The sequence below is a fragment of the Ammospiza caudacuta genome, chromosome Z (assembly GCF_027887145.1).
Source record: "Ammospiza caudacuta isolate bAmmCau1 chromosome Z, bAmmCau1.pri, whole genome shotgun sequence".
Taxonomy (NCBI): domain Eukaryota; kingdom Metazoa; phylum Chordata; class Aves; order Passeriformes; family Passerellidae; genus Ammospiza; species Ammospiza caudacuta.
In genome coordinates this window covers 49,785,918-49,801,995 of record NC_080632.1, presented here as the reverse complement: position 1 = coordinate 49,801,995, position 16,078 = coordinate 49,785,918, and the positions used below count along the sequence as shown (strand labels likewise).

The 16,078-nt window shown below is 40.8% G+C and overlaps 1 long non-coding RNA gene across 1 annotated transcript; it reads right to left on the bottom strand.

Moving 5' to 3' along the window:
- Positions 1-3,049: 3,049 nt before the first annotated feature.
- LOC131571404 (uncharacterized) lies at positions 3,050-15,762 on the bottom strand. Its single transcript, XR_009275946.1, has 4 exons — positions 15,651-15,762; positions 7,596-7,759; positions 6,813-6,916; positions 3,050-5,448 (listed from the first exon to the last, which is right to left on the bottom strand). It is a non-coding gene; the product is annotated as an uncharacterized LOC131571404 (long non-coding RNA).
- Positions 15,763-16,078: the final 316 nt, after the last annotated feature.

The window sequence follows — 16,078 nt, the reverse complement described above, 5'->3', positions numbered from 1 at the left end:
ACAGGACCACCCACCCCAGAGTTTCAGACATAAGACATCAGGAATAGTTAACAGTCTGATGATTTGCTTATTCTGCTGGTTTTGTCTGGGATAGAGCTAATTTTTTTCACACTGGCTGATATGGGGCTGTGTTTTGGAACTGTGCTGAACACAGACTTCACAACACAGAGATGTTTTTGTTATTGCTGAGCAGAGCTTGCACAGAGCCAAGGCCTTTTCTGCTTTCCACACTGCCATGTTGCTCTCCCATTTCCCTGTGCAGGGAAGCTGGGGGTGCCTGGGAGGCTGGGAGGAGACACAGCCAGGACAGGTGACCCAGCTGAGCAAAGGGACATTCCAGACCGTGTGGCATCATGCTCACTACATAAACTGGGGGAAGAAGGAGGAAGGGAGGACATTTGGAGTGAGGAGTCTGTCTTCCTAAGTCACCATTATGTGCGATTAGGCCTTGCTCTCCTGGAGATGGCTGAACTTCTGCCTGCCCATGGCAAGCAGTGAATTCATTCCTTATTTTGCTTTGCTTGCATGTGCAGCTTTTGCTTTCCCTATTAAACTCAGTTGTGCACCTCAGCCCACGACTTCTCTCTTTTATCCTTCTGGTTCTCTCCCTCATGCTGCTGGTGAAGCAGTGAGTAAGCAGCTGCCTGGAGCTTGGTGGCTGGCTGGTTAAACCACAACACTTACTATGGATTCCCAGAGTAATTTAGGTACAGTCAAACAGCTACTCTGATGTAAAGATGATGAGGAAGGATTTTGACTTCACAGGTACCCTTCAATGATTGTCTACCAGTGAAACTACAATTCTAGATTCTTAGGCAATCTGATTAGAAAAAACTATTGCTAAAAACCAAAAAAGACTATCTTCAAAAGTAAAATAATGTTTAGGAGCTTAGTGAGAAATTGGCCTCATCTGAATAGAGGCTAAGCTCTGGAGGTACTGAAGTCAAGGGCAGCAACTAGCCCAGCTCCCTGCTGGACAATGCTGCAGTGAGGAGGTGACCAGAGTTACCTATGTGGCAGTGATACTAGTGACACTACTGTGGTTCTTTCTTCTCTTGACTTCTTGAGATTATGCAATTTATCAGCTTCTTCAATGTGGGTCAAGAAAACATTCTTTGTGATGACTTTTTGTAAATTAAAATAAAGTAAAATTAAACATGTCCCTTTTTTACCAGTATCAAAAGAGTTAAAGAAGTCTAGAGACTTGTATAGGACACCAAGGCCAACTTTGTACCAAAGGCCTGTTTATAGGAATTGTTATCAGGTAGAAGGTTTTAGGCTGGAGAAAATTTAATACAGAAATTCAGATAATCAGTCATAAAGAAAAATGAGTGACAACAGAAAAACAAATATTCAATTCTTGTTAGGGACTATTTGGAATGCTGATCTCATTGAAACATGGTTCTTAACTTATTTTAAATTTCTTATGTAACTATACCCTGTTTTCAAATTCTTGTCACAGAGGTCCTTTTTGTATAAGTTCATATTTAGGTCTGTTCAGACAAGCCTCACAGACATCAGAGACAAGACATTGTCCTTCTGCCAATGTGGTTTTGCCCCAAGCTGCAAGAAAGCTTAACTAGCCATTGTAAGGAATATTTGCATCTTTTATTGCTTGCAGAAAGGAAGTTTTCAGCCAAGGAAGGACACAATTTTAGTTTTCTGTGCACAAAGAGGGAACTGACTTGCTGTAAATAATGATAAGGTAATCTTGCTAATTACTTCTGTACTTTTTATTCAAAGGAAGAAATACCACTTTACAAACAAAAGACAAAACACAAGTTGAAAGTATTGGATAAGCTAAAAAAAGTGTCAATATGGACATACCCTAGTTGTATTTAAAATCACACAGGCATATAAGACTTACCAAAGGATCTTGAACTGATAATCCAGAATGATGTATATGACAACAGACATATAGTGATGCAGAATCACCAGATAAAGTATTAATGCAGAAGACTATTGCTGAGAAGCTGGTATAAGCAGGACAAAGGAGTGCTAAAATTCCATGTGTGGCTGGGTCTCTTCCATGAACTCTTACATCTTTTGAGTAGATTCTTAGGCACTCTGGATCCCTTATCACACTACACCATTTACAACTGATTATGTCCTTTCTTAAACAGCTGTAGCTGCCCTGAAGTTCCAGTAAAAATGGTAGCCTCCACAGGCAAAAAAAAAATGGATAATGAAGTAAATCCATAGGAGAGCTGAAGGAAGAACCAAAACAACTTTGCTCCCCATCAAAGATAAGGCTAGAACATCCACTTTGACCATCCACTGCGCTGATCTGTTTTGTCACAGAAGTCTCTGTGCTGTCCTGAACTATTGCTGAGTTGAGCTACAATACCCATTTTAAGACAGATATCTCTTGAGGTTAAAACTACAGATGGAAAGTCCATCATAATTTACTTTAAACCATTTCAATAGTTAACTGATCTATATTTAGGCAAAATTGTACCAGTCTGATTTTGTTCAGCTTCCAACATTCAGCAATCAGATCCTTTTATATCTGTCAACTAGATGGAGAAGCCAGGTATCAAGTTTCTATTTCATTGTAGATACTTTAGGACTGCAGTCTATACATGGTTTTGTTTGATAAAGAGGAAAAACTTCCTTGTATCATGCCACATGAATCAATGACTTTGCTCTCTCAACCTTTCCTTTATACTGAGTATTCTTGAATCCTAAACTACCAAAAGTAAATTAAAAAGAAATTTTCAGTGCAGACATATAACTAGTACTGTTCATGCAATCCCCAGGGGTTTCTTTTAGCATAGCCAAGATTTACACAAGGCATTTTGACCAAAGCACCTTATTTAGTAGTCTATTCATTGTTACTTCTCTTGACAAATCTCTCTGCATCTCTTCATTCCTCCTCCAAATCCCCAAATAATAACTTGTGAACAGGAAAAAAAAAAAGGAAGAAAACCAGCATTTTCAGTTCTTCTTAGGTCCAGCAAAACACAAGTTTCTGGAGATGAGAAAGGCAACAGCAGCATTAGCTTTGCAATAACATGACTGATGATTAGACTAAGGGAATTGTCTGCAGACATGGTTTTATTCCCGTTTTTGTTACAATTGTACATGTGAAAAGGTTATACTAGACAGAGAAAGGGTAACAGAAGTGATGATGAATCTAAGGTATAAGGCATATTTAAAAATACTGGCTCAAATTTCAAAAGTGGAGTCAATTTATAGCACGGGGATGTTTTAGCATTACTCAGAGATACCAAAATAAAATTGCGTAAGCACGTATTATAACAGAACACTCTGGAGATGATCAGAACCAAAATATACAAGGAAACCTAGAACAACAAATCAGAGGCAACTTGTTCAACTGGCCTTCAGTAGCTCCATATTTGGGTGTCTTGTCTGTTCTGAAGAGCTAGAATTTGATGGGTAGACTAAATGTAAAGGTCATAAAATAAGAGTAAAAAGGACATGCTGCTTTCTCTGTTCACAAATGTTTTACTTTAATAATTATCCACAAAACACTTGTCTGTTTGCCCCCAACTTATTAAAGCCATCTGGTCTGTATTAATGACTTATCGTTGTTGTTTATTATATCTCCGATCTTTAGGGTCATCTGTGAGTATCATTAATAATTTTGTACAATGTTGACGTAATTTAAAACAAGCATTAAATATCATATACCAAAAAATAATTCTTAAAATAACCCAAATATTAATATAATTGCTAAGTTAGGATCCTGCATTTAGTGCTCTGTTTTTGGCTGCCAGTTACTCAATGTTTCTACTAATCAGCAGGTATATAATATTTTTTATGATATGATATATCATATTTTATATATATGATATATAAAAAGTGTCATGCAGCAGTAAGTCAGAATGTTTTCAAGAAATCAAAAGATTACATATAACAGTATTGTCATGTAAACACTATTTGGTTAGTGTCTTAGTAAAATTGTAGTCAGAGCTGTTTCTCTTATACTCATATTGACAAACATTACCTCTACTGATTTAAAAGCTTTATATATTAGTTGTAATTTTCTGCCCACATGGATGCTGCTCAATAATCATCTGGATTATCCTCTTTACCCTTTTTACTGCTAATACTTTTAACGAATCTTCTGTATTGTCTTTCCCAGTTTCAAATTTTTGAAAACAGACAGCAATACAGATAGGTGCTTGTTCAGTTTTAGTATAAACACTGAATTGAAGTTATCTGAATGTGTTATTTTAAAATAAGTTTTGATGGCTAACACACTCCTGAGTTATTGCTGGAATAGGATGTGTTTTCTCATTTTGTGAAGTGATAAAACTTTGGTATTTGCCCAGGTGCTTCAAACACACCAGGGCATTCACAAGCCCCAGTCTTTATGGGGGACTTCAACCACCCCAATAGTGGTTGAAGGAACAGCTAGGAGGTTCCTGTGATGCACTGATAGTAACCTCCTTCTCCAAATGATAGAGGAACCAATGACAGAGGTGCTATGCTGGACCACGTTCTTGCTGACAAGAAGGGAATGCGAAGCTCAAGCACAGCCTGGGAAGTAGTGACCATGAAATGGTGGAGTTTGAGTGAGGGGGACACACACGAAGCTCACTAGGCTGGACTCCAGGAGAGGAGACTTTGGCCTCTTCAGGGGTCTGCTTGGTAGAGTAATAGGGAAGAGAATCATGGAGGGAAGAGGGGTCCAAGAAAGCTGGTTAATCTTCAAGGGTCAAGGTCCTCCAAGTCAGGAGCAATGTGTCCCAACAAAAAGGAAATCAGACAAAAGTACAGGGTAACCTGCATGGATGAACAACTGGCTCCTGGACAAACCCAAACACGAAAGGAAGCCTGTTAAGAGTGAAATAAAGGACAGCCCTGGGAAAAATATGAAGAGATTGTCTGAGCAGCTAGGGATCAGGCCAGCTTTTTTTCTAGCATCATTTCCATAATTTCTATAGATCCATGATTCTGAAGACTAACTTAAGGCTTCCTAAATGTACCACATTTACCTATGAGGGTAGCAAGGAACAGGAATGATGCTGTGTTCTATGCAGATGTAACTGTCCTCAGCACTGTCTTACATGAAGTAGCAACTCTACATAAAGTATTTCATATTTCCAGACTACCTGATGTGTTATCCCAAGATGGTGTGTTGTAGCAATAAAGAGCCATCACTGTTCTGAGCATCTGTTTAGAGGGCAGGGTCAGCTTAAAATCTAGCCAACTTTCAGAAGTCTGCAGTTCTGCACTTTCCTACACATTTCCTACACGAATTGTGGAACCTAATTATATAAACACACCTGTCTTGCTAAGTGACAGATGCACACAAAATAGGACATAGACTTAAACAAAAACAGTGATGTTAACCATGGATAAAAGTGCAGGCAGAATAACCAAAGAACTATTTTTTTTCAGCATTACTTGCAAGAGCTGGCATGACTCAATGACAGAGGTGTAGTTCTATTGACTCTGCTTTTTCCAGAAAGTAGTGACCTGTGGAGAGACATGAAGAAGCAAGCTATAATTCAATCAACTTTAATTCTGCCAGACCACAACTTCCTGTGTAAAGGATTTCTGCAAGAACATCACAACACACAAAACCAAAAAGTATTTATTAGACAAAGTTTAACTGGGCTAGCAGGGGATCAACTCAGATCTAGAATTTCCTTTTATGTTATTCTCCTTATTTCTCATTCACCCCACAAATTTCTTCTTTATATACAGGAAGTAGAACTTTCATCTTGTCTAAGAATTGTCATTCTTTACTTTTTTCCCCAAGTGAACTTGGAAAAAAGATTTCAACTATCTTTACACTATTGTTGATCATAAAAAGCTAGTAGTATTTGTATTTTTAGGTATACTTCACACAAAATTATAGCTGTAATGTGGTGTGAATCACCACTGGATATTAGCATTTATACCATTATGCTTTCACTCATCAAAGACCTATATAAATGGTCTCCTGCTGAGATCAGCATAAACTGAACTGCTAAATTTTACATAGTTTTCATGCTGCAGATACCGAAGTGTATTCCCGTATGGACTGTAGTCTGAAACATTCTTTTTCAGTTCTCAAACTACTTTTAAACAGTTGCCTTCTGAATGCTAATTTCAGAATTGCATTGGCAGATCCTTACAGACCATGTCCTGAATGTTGCCATGGTAATACTCTTCATTTAGTAAACAGTATGGAATAAACCCTCATTCCCAGGCAATAATGCAATTTAGCCCAATCCCCAGGTACTGTTAAAGTGGTTCCTCTTCATTTATGCTTCTTAAACTCTGAGTTAGCAGAGATTGCAAGTTTCATTTCCAAATAGTGTAGGGGACACCGCACTTTCTAAGAAGTGCTCAAACTCAGTAGCAATTTTTCACTCCTAGGACCACCACTGCAGACAAGACATTCTGAGTAAAGGGAGAAGTTGCCTTCTCCCCCTCAGCAGATGTGGTGACTGCGACTCATGAGTAGCAGGTGGAAGTTGTCACCACAGTATCAATTATTGGAAGAGAAAACTGCAGCTTTTTCAATAGCTCAGAGCTGTTTGTGGAGGGTTTTCCTGATACTACAATCAGTCCAGGGTGGATCCAATTTCCCTAGTGGTAAATACCATTTAGAGGGTGGAGCTGGTAAGGAAGAGTGTTTTTACATTTATCCCCTCAAATCTCATTCTCTTCCTCAGTTATTCCACTCCTTATATCCTAGTGATTTCTTGTTTTCTTTTGAAAGAAAAGACCTCCAGCTTTTCTAGTGTGCTTCAAAAGCAGCCATTCATCTGCAGCAAGCAAAATTTTGTTTTAAAAGAGTCAAAGACTTTATGCTCGCAGAGATAAATTGAAAATCAGAGCAGGGTGCAAACCTGGTCATCCAAATGTGCACATGGTTGGCTTTGGTGCCTGGACTGTTGTCCTGAACGTGGTGAAAACCATGCTCAGGCTGTGCTGCTGTTGCTTCTCAGAACCACTGAAAGCAGAAGAACAAAAATTTTTTGATGCTGTAACAAAGCTCTCAGAATCACATATTAAAATTACTAACAGGGAAGCAATTCTGAGTTAGGAAAATATTCTTCCTACAGACAGACTTCTGTTGTCTTAGGCTGGAACAGTAATGTGACACTGGACCTTTACTATGACTGGAGGAATTCAGAGGCTTTGCCCAGGTCTTTGCCCAGAAGCTCCATTTTTGGAACCACTAGAAAATATATTTTACATGAAACACCAGAAGAAATTTCTAGCGCTCCTGCTCATGGATCACAACATTTGCAGGATGACTGACTGGGACATCTGCCTAAGCTTGCAGACACTGACTCAGTATCTCCTGCAGTGTTTGAACCACACCACACCACACCACACCACACCACACCACACCACACCACACCACACCACACCACACCACACCACACCACACCACACCACACCACACCACACCACACCACACCACACCACACCACACACCACACCACACCACACCACACCACACCACACCACACCACACCAAACACACCACACACAGTGCCTGCATCTATTCCCCCTGAAGGACCCCAATACAGCCCAGCAGAGGACAGTGCCTAGCAATAGGACAGCTGTCCCATGAGTCCTGCATAATTTATGAAAGCAAAGAAGCATGGGGACATAGTAATTACCAAGGGGTCCTTTCCTTTTCAGTGGTAAACCTGCCAAATTCTTGGAACTCCTAATACTCCCCTGGAAGTAACACTAATTTTCAGAAGTGTAAGACCACATTGTACCACTATTATTCCACGTGTTGAAGTGCAGCAGAGGTGTATCTTTCAGCTCATCTTAATCCCTGCAGCAGAAAAGAAAAAGAAAAAAAAAGAAAAAAAACTTCTCCTTTTCTGTTCAAAGCAACTTCAAAAATTACATGTTTTTATTCAGAGCAACTTCAAAAGTTAAATGTTGTCTAGTCACAGACCAGTAGAAAAAACCCCTAAATCCCTGCTCTAAAAAGGGATTCCAGTGAAGCCTTTGAAGGTAGTGAAGTAAAAGGAAGTACTGGTTTCTCTGACAAAATTTTACTGCAGGCTCTAATGACAGCTTATCTCTATCTTCTGATTTTGATTACAAGGCTTAGCTTGACATGTTAACTCCAATACAATGTCCAAGACTGCAGGACAGGAAGAATAGGAAGAAGGAAGGCAAGTGGTTTGAAAATTTAGTCATTTTGTCTCTTTAATAGGGACAGACTGTACAATGGACTGGCAACAGCAAAGTATAGTCAAAGAAAGATGAGAAAGAAAAAGAAGAGATAGAAACAGGCAACCAGATAATGAAAATACTTTCAGCTGGGATACAAAATACAAGTGAAAGTACATCAATGTCACCCAAGATATATGTTAGTAAGCTGTGTTTAACCCTAAATGTTGACTGCTCTGAACAGAAGCAAACATTAGCACTTGGGCTACAAAATTTCAAATATTTTTTAAAGTTTTGGGACAAAAGCCCAGGTTTTACAAATATAAGATATAATCTGGGTTGGAAAAAAGGAATTGGGAAAACAATCCCTCAAAATGTTGTACCCTTGATTTGGTCTTTATTAACTATTCCTGAGCATACGGTCATTTTTGATTAAATAAATGACAAGACAGCACAGTGTAATTCTTTTGTCAGACAGAAAAACCTTGGTCTCTTAATTTCAAAGGGTTTCTTAGCTATACAGAAGCCCTTGTACTTAGAGCACTACCTTGTAAGTTTGTCTCTGATACAACCCAAGAAAAGAGTTGTCTGTAAATCTTGATTGGGTGTTTCAGTCCCAGCAAAGCTAGAGACAGGTTTGCAATACTGTTCAAATACCTGTAAACTAAGAATTTAAGTACCAGTTGGAACCAAATTTTACACAGAGATCATTAAGAAAAAAAAATTATAGTCCAGCTCATTTTTCCCAGATTGCTAAATGCAATCACTAGGAAAACAAGTAAGAGGAAGCAAGTATTGTACCTGAGCTTTTAAAAAAAATGACAGTTATTACAACAGGAACCATTACAGTCTTGCTTAGCCATCTCAGCCTTTTCTTTGCCTCCATACTTTCTGCAGGTCCTCAGTTATAATTCATGAAGGCTGAGAAGTTCACAGAAAATTGGCACCTAGAGAAATTGCTGTAGAGTTAGCTTTACTTTCCTCTTCCGAGGACTGCCTTGGCTATGCTGCTGGAGACAAGGATACACCAGCACAGCATGGATCCTACTGAAAGGCACCCCATCTCTATAGCACACAGGCAAGAGCTCCAGGTTTTGGTATATTTAAGCTGTCCCCTTGTATGTTCAGATCTCTTGCCATCACACATTAATCTGGACTCTGGACCTCTTAGTCAGTCCTGGCTAATCATGGAAGTCTGGAGATGTCAGAGATGACTGAAGGTTGGCCAATGTGATGTCGGTCCACAAGAAGGGCTGGAACTCAGATCCAGGCAACTACAGCCTGTCAGCCTGACTTCAGCACCCAGCAAGACTATGGAACAGATCATCTTAGCTACAATCAGATGGCACACACAGAACAACCAAAGGGTCAGGCCTACTCAGAATAGGTTTAGGGAAGGCAGGTCACACCTGACCAAACTGATCTCCAGGTGACCTGCCTAGTGGATGTGGGAAAGGCTGGGGATGTAGCCTATTTGGACTTCAGTAAAGCCTTTGATTCTGTCTCCCACAGCATTCTCCTGGAAAGGCTAGCAGCCGATGCAGTGGACAGGTACACCCTTTGCTGGATTGGCCAGGCCCAGAGAGTGGTGGGGAATGCTGCCAGTAATGGGGCCAGTTCTTTTTAATGTCTTTTTTTGATGATCTAGATGAGGGGTTTGAGTGCATTCTCAGTAAATTAATGGATAACAAATGGTGTATAAGTACTGACCTGCTGGAAGGCAGGAACTCCCTGCAGAGGGATCTGGGCAGGCTGGATCATGGCTGAGGCCAATGGTGAGAGGTTCAACAAGGCCCAGTGCTGGGTCCTGCCCTTGGGTCACAACAACCCCAGGCAGCTCCACAGGCTGGGGCAGAGTGGCTGGAAAGGAGCTGGGGGTGCTGGTGACAGCAGCTGAACATGAGCCAGGCTGTGCCCAGGTGGCCAAGAAGGCCAATGGCATCCTGGCCTGGATCAGCAATGCTGTGGCCAGCAAGGCCAGGGCAGGGATTGTCAGCTCTGGCACTCAGCACTGGTGGAGCAGCATCTCAAATGCTGTTCTGGACCTCACAAATCAGGAAGCACATTGAGGTGCTGGAGCATGTCCAGAGAAGAGCAACAGAGATGAGGAAGAATCTGAAGCACAAGTCCTGAGTGGCTGAGGGAGCTGGGGGTGTTTATCCTGGAGAAAAGGAGGCTCAGGGGTGGCCTTATCTCTCCTTACAGCTGCCTGAAAGGAGATTGTAGCCAGGTGGAGTCAACCAGTGACAGGACAAGAGCACAGAGTCTCAAGTTGCACCAGGGGAGGTTTAGGTTGGACATCAGAAAAAATTTCACCACTAAAGGGCTCTCAAACATTGGGATGGACTGCTCAGGAAAGTGGTGGAGTCAACATCCATGGAAATGTTCAAGAAATTACTGGATCTGGCACTTCGTGCTATGGTCTAGTTGACAAGGTGGTGATCATTCAAAAGGGTGGACCTGATGACCTTGGAAATCTTTTCCAAACTAAATGATTCTGTGATCCTTGAAATGGGGGAAGGAAGAGTTTTGACTTGTTTGAGGTTTTTCTTTTTTTAATTTAAAGCCATTTAAAAAATCATTCTACCACCACTTAGCATGTGGAAAAGCTCTCCTGAAAATTTTAGTTAATGCAATTTCTCTTTCTTTGCTGTATATTAAAATTTAGGTAAGCAATGTCTTTTACTTCAAGACAATATCACAGATTGAGGTTTTTATGTCCTGCACAAAGAGTTTCTTACCAAGAATTACTGGGCCTGACACTGCAAAGTAGTTCCTTGGTCCAATGCAAGGAAGTTGGAAGTGCAGTTAAAAGGGAGAAAGCCCAAGAAGATAAAAAGGGGAGTTGTTCATGTAGGATGCTTATCCACAAGAAGGTAGCACCTTAATGTTCCCTTTTAAACTACCAGCCCATTTAACTTTCTGTATATTTGTATCCTCCACATGCTGGTAGACCAAACAATGGCATTTTTCACCTGATAACTCCTAGACCAGCCTATGCTGTTTTTGGTGAAGAATGTCTGACCAAAAGAACATGAAGTTTTGAGGAACTTTTTTAAAAAATAAGTTAGTCACAATTATTTGCACTAAAAAGAGAGGATAAATGAAGAAAGATGTTTAATATCCAATATTTTAATAAAATTCTTTTATTTTGGTATTAGGAAAAGATAATACTTTTAAAATAATATTTACAAAGACTTGTGAGGATAATATACTGCTTTTACTTTGAGTATTCATAAATTTTGCAACTCAGATCTAAATAAGGTCACAACGAACCCAGCGAGACACTAAATCTAGAGTTCCCTCTGAGACAAAGACTTTCTCCTTTTGACTTTATGCAAATGCTAAATCTGAAGAAAGGTGAAACACTCTTATTCCTCTAGTCTTCCAAGACCTCAATATTCTGAATCATCTAAATGACTGCAACACATTTAATTTTAAGAAGTTTCTTGCATATTATCATTTTACTTGTAACAGTGATGCTTTTGTCCCTAGTGACTTAGTAGTGAGCTAAACTGCCCCAACAGATATCTCAAAACAAGGCTCCTTATAAGGAAGAAATAATTCATTCCCAGGATCTATTATCAATAAATGTAAACTGAATGTGCTCAGTCCTTAAGGAAATACAGAGCAGCATTAATTCACACAGCTCTGGGACTATGGTACAAACAATGCCTTCCCCTTCAGTCCATCTGAGAATGACTTCATACATTAAGTACTGAGCCACAGAAAGGCAGAGGACACAGAAATTAATGTCAAGAGGATTTAGCACAGTTGTAGATGTTTGTTTCTTTTGACTGTTCTAGAAAACGGCAAAGTATGCTTAGTATTTTAAGTAAATTTTCCTAAATGCTTTTAGATTCTAGTCTGAGTACAGTTTTAGAATCAACAAGGAATTTAATCAAAATAAAAAGCTGCACTTTGAAAGGGCTCATTTGGTACTGCCAGTTTATTTCCACTTCAACAGAGAAACTCTAAAGAGCTGGCAATATTTATCCTAGAGTATTTGATTTAAAAGGCTAGAAAAAGGCAAAAGTTCTTTTTTAAGGCTTTGAATTAAAAATAGCCTCTGAACATAATGAAAGAAACTGTTTTATGAAAACATTGTAAAACTGAAGACAGTGACCAACTACACTATTTTCTTCACTAACCAACCTTATGATGGTAATTTCATCAACACCCATCACTTCTGTCTGCTTTTCCTGCGTTTGAATTCCCAGTTTCACTACACTGCTAAGTTCAGTGATATTCACCACTTTTACATACAACACTGTTTTTCAAGCTTTCATAAGATATTAGAATACATTTGTTATCTCTAAAACCTGTAGCCTTCTTCCAAGAAATGAAACCCCTTGTTATCTAAAAAGGCACACAGAAACAGGTTTAAAAACATTTGGTTCAGCATTGTAAATCCAGTTGTTTCAGTAGACCTATCATTCTTTCTTGTTTGGATTATTTTAGTCCTCAATTTTTCTTGCTTTTTTTCCCTTATAGCTATAGCTCCAAGAACTCTCCAGCCTCCATTCCCAAGTCTCCTTCTCTGTCTTTGACCCCCTACCCTCTGAGAGTTTAGAAATATTTTATGCAGCACATGAATCCAGACCCTTGTTCAGCTTCAATGCAGGAATGCCAAGTCTCATCTTTCCTGATAAGATTTAACCACTGGGGTGACTTATGTTGGCTAGCATTATGTCGCCTGCCATCATTTTTCTACATTTAGACCTTGGTGTGTTTCACACAAAGACAACTGTGCAGCTGTATGTGACCTTCCTTTTAGATTAGCGCAACTGGTGGAATGCTCAAGCCTTTTATACTTTACTATAATGAGCAAAACTGACTGCAACTGGCCTAATGCTCTGAAAAGATTATTAGGAAGGAATTTTACTGCGTGGTGGCCAAGGGGGCTTTTCCAAGCAGCTCACAGAATAGCCTTTTATTACATGCAGGAAGTTAGCCAAGTTAAGCTTGCTGTTTTGCAGCCATTCCTCCCTCTCTGTGTAGCTCAGGAATAGAAACTTCCCAAAACGGTGAGATGGAAACAGAGGCAAGAAATGCTCAGCTCAGTAAGGTCTTCCCTCGAGAACATCCACTGAAAGAAAACCCAACTAGCAATTAAAATAGCTTAGATATGGCTTTAACACTTCCTAATTTCTTCTCTGGAGTTAACACATCTTCCCACTTGCTTTCAGAAAGCGGAGGGAATTTAGGGCAAATCTGGCAGGACAAAAGTTCAGCCTCAGATGAAAATTTGCAAGTTGTTAAAGTGCTACGCTGGTGCAGCTGGAGCCTAAAGTGGAGCATATTTGGTGCCTCTGGTGACATGACAAGAGCAAAGATGCCTCTTGCTTCCTTGTCTTCTCCCTAGCCCAGAACCTAAAAAGATTCACCAGCATTCTGTGTATCTGTTAATACACACAGACTCAACAAGAAGTAGATACTCTTGATGAGGGGAGACAGATGAAAGAGGTGGATCCATGAGCTCTTCCACCTGCTTGTTTTCTGGGATTTCTTTAGTGAATTTAAAAATTTCTGCCCAGATCTGTAAAGACAAAAAAAAGACTAAGTTGAGGTAACTGACACACAGGTTAACGTATTATGGATGATTTGTTGTTCATTGTCACGCTTCTCACTCTTTTTGGTTTTTATTGTAAAGTTTCTCAACTATGACGGGAAGAATTCTTCCTGTGGCATGAGTGTTATATTTATTGCAGCAGGTGGCTAAGACCTGGTAAAGAACAGCCATGCCCAATTTGGAAGAGTATCTTTACTGACTTGCTAGATGCTTATTTAAAGCAGAAATAGTGGTAGAACAGAGAAGAAAAATTGCTTTGACATTTGAACAATCATTACTCATGAATAAGTGATGGAGTTAAAAATAATTTTCCTCTCCTCTCACACACATGCAATCATAAAGTTCTTTTTTTTTTTTTTTTCTTTTTCCTACTGTCTACCATATTGATAGTAAAAGAAAGTACTCCATGCTCATCTCTGGTCTGCAGTATTCAGGCTCCCTAACACTTCCAAAATTCTGTTGGGAGTTAAGTTTATAAATCCAGCAGAACATTTATAAAACATGCCTAAATCTAAAAACAAGACCGTTAATATTCCAGCAAGCTATCTATGAATTAATGAAACTGGCATCTCAAGAGTAACTATTTTGTGAAGTCCATAGCCAGAAACACAAGCATCAGTTTAAACTAATTTCCTCCATAGAAGGTAGGTTTCATTATCCCAAAGAAAAAAACCCCAAGCTTATAGTGCATTCAAAAAAAACCAAAAAAACAAAAAACCAAAAAAAATCAAACCAAAAAAACCACCAACTTAACCACGCAGAAAATAATTCTGCAGTTTAAGCTATTTGGTTAAAAAGCGTCCGTCATTTTCTTAGTATCAGCAACTGGCAGGAGAAAAACAAAAAATAAAAAAAATCCAAAAAAACAAACAAAGAAACACACACAAAAGCAAAAAACCAACCCTAAATCTCGCCGCCACCAAAAGCACAGGTCTATACCTAAATGTAAAAAAATTCTTGACGTGTGAAATTTCCAAGTACTGCTACTGTTCAGAAGTTTAAAAGCACACACTGCCCCCCCTTCTCCAATACGTGCAAATTCTAAACCATCACAGGTTTCTGCCAATCCTTCTTTAAAAATCATTTAGCGAGTCAGATAAGTTTAATTCAATTTCCCGTCCACTTTTAATGGACAATGCAGTTTCTGCAAAGCTTTCCAATCGCTTGAATACAAAATAAGCTCCTGTTCCAGTCGGAGGTGGAGGCGGGGGGCGGAGAGATTGGCACAAACAAAAAGGAGACGACAGTTTCGAGCCAAGGCGATGTTGTTTGCACCTCTTAGATTTTATGCCGGGCACGCTTGACATTCCTCCGCCGCATTCCCTGACGAAACCGCCTCCCCGCTGGGGGCGGCTTGCGCTGCATCATGGAAAATGTAGTCTGTCTGGGAAAACCGGAGGGAAGCCGCTCCAACTACGGCTTCTGCGGGGCACGGCATGCGAGCAAAGGGCTGCTCGCCGGGCCAGTGAGTGTTTTTAACTACGAGCCGCCCAAAAATGCCTCTTACAAGCCATAGTTCCGAAATATTTAATTAATTACAAAAATTGGTTTTAAATTCGGTTAATAAAAAATGGCGACTGCTCTACCATGAAGCATCAAAGCGTAATCCCATTTCCGAGATAAAGTCCCTAAATACCAACATAATATTTATACTAAAATTTAATTAGTGTAACAGAAGTCAGCCGAGGCTGCTCTGCGATGACACGCAGCCCACAGCCTCTCAGCGCAGAAGGGCACTGTGCGCTGCGCTCGCTCGATCCCGGCCGGGCGGCACTTCCACGCGGCCGGCGTTCCGGGACCGCGCCGCGGGCAGCCACGGCGACACGCAGCACCTCGGGACCCTCAGCATATGGATGCCTCCATCTATCCATCTATCAATCCATCCATCTCTGAGGCGCCGGCACGGGCCCGAACGGCGCGGTTTTTAAAGATCACCGAAAAGACCCTGACCCTCCGCTGTGTCACGACCCACCTGGGTAAACACGGTGCCTTCAGGGCCTCCAAGTGACTCACTGCGGGTCCTTGGCGCCCTGGCCTGTGTCTCGGCTCTCCCGGAGCAATTCCAAGCCCTGACATCTGCAGAGCCAACCGGGTGCTGGCACCGGGATGACGACCTTTACCGTACTACCGCTAGTAGAAGGAAAATGAAACTCCCCACAAAACTCAATACCAACACATCCTGGAGCGCGCCTCACTCGTGTAGCTCAAGAGCTTGTTACAGGCATGCACCTAGGCTCCTGATCCAGGGGCGGACGGAAAGGCCTTCGCCCGCTGCGGCCCCGCCTCTGAAGCGGGAGCACAGGTCTCCCACCGCGGCGCGTACGGCGCTTCCCCTCCGCGAGGCGCGCGGCTCGTCCCGCCCCTCCGGCTTTCCCGGCAGAGGTGACCGGGTTCAGGCCG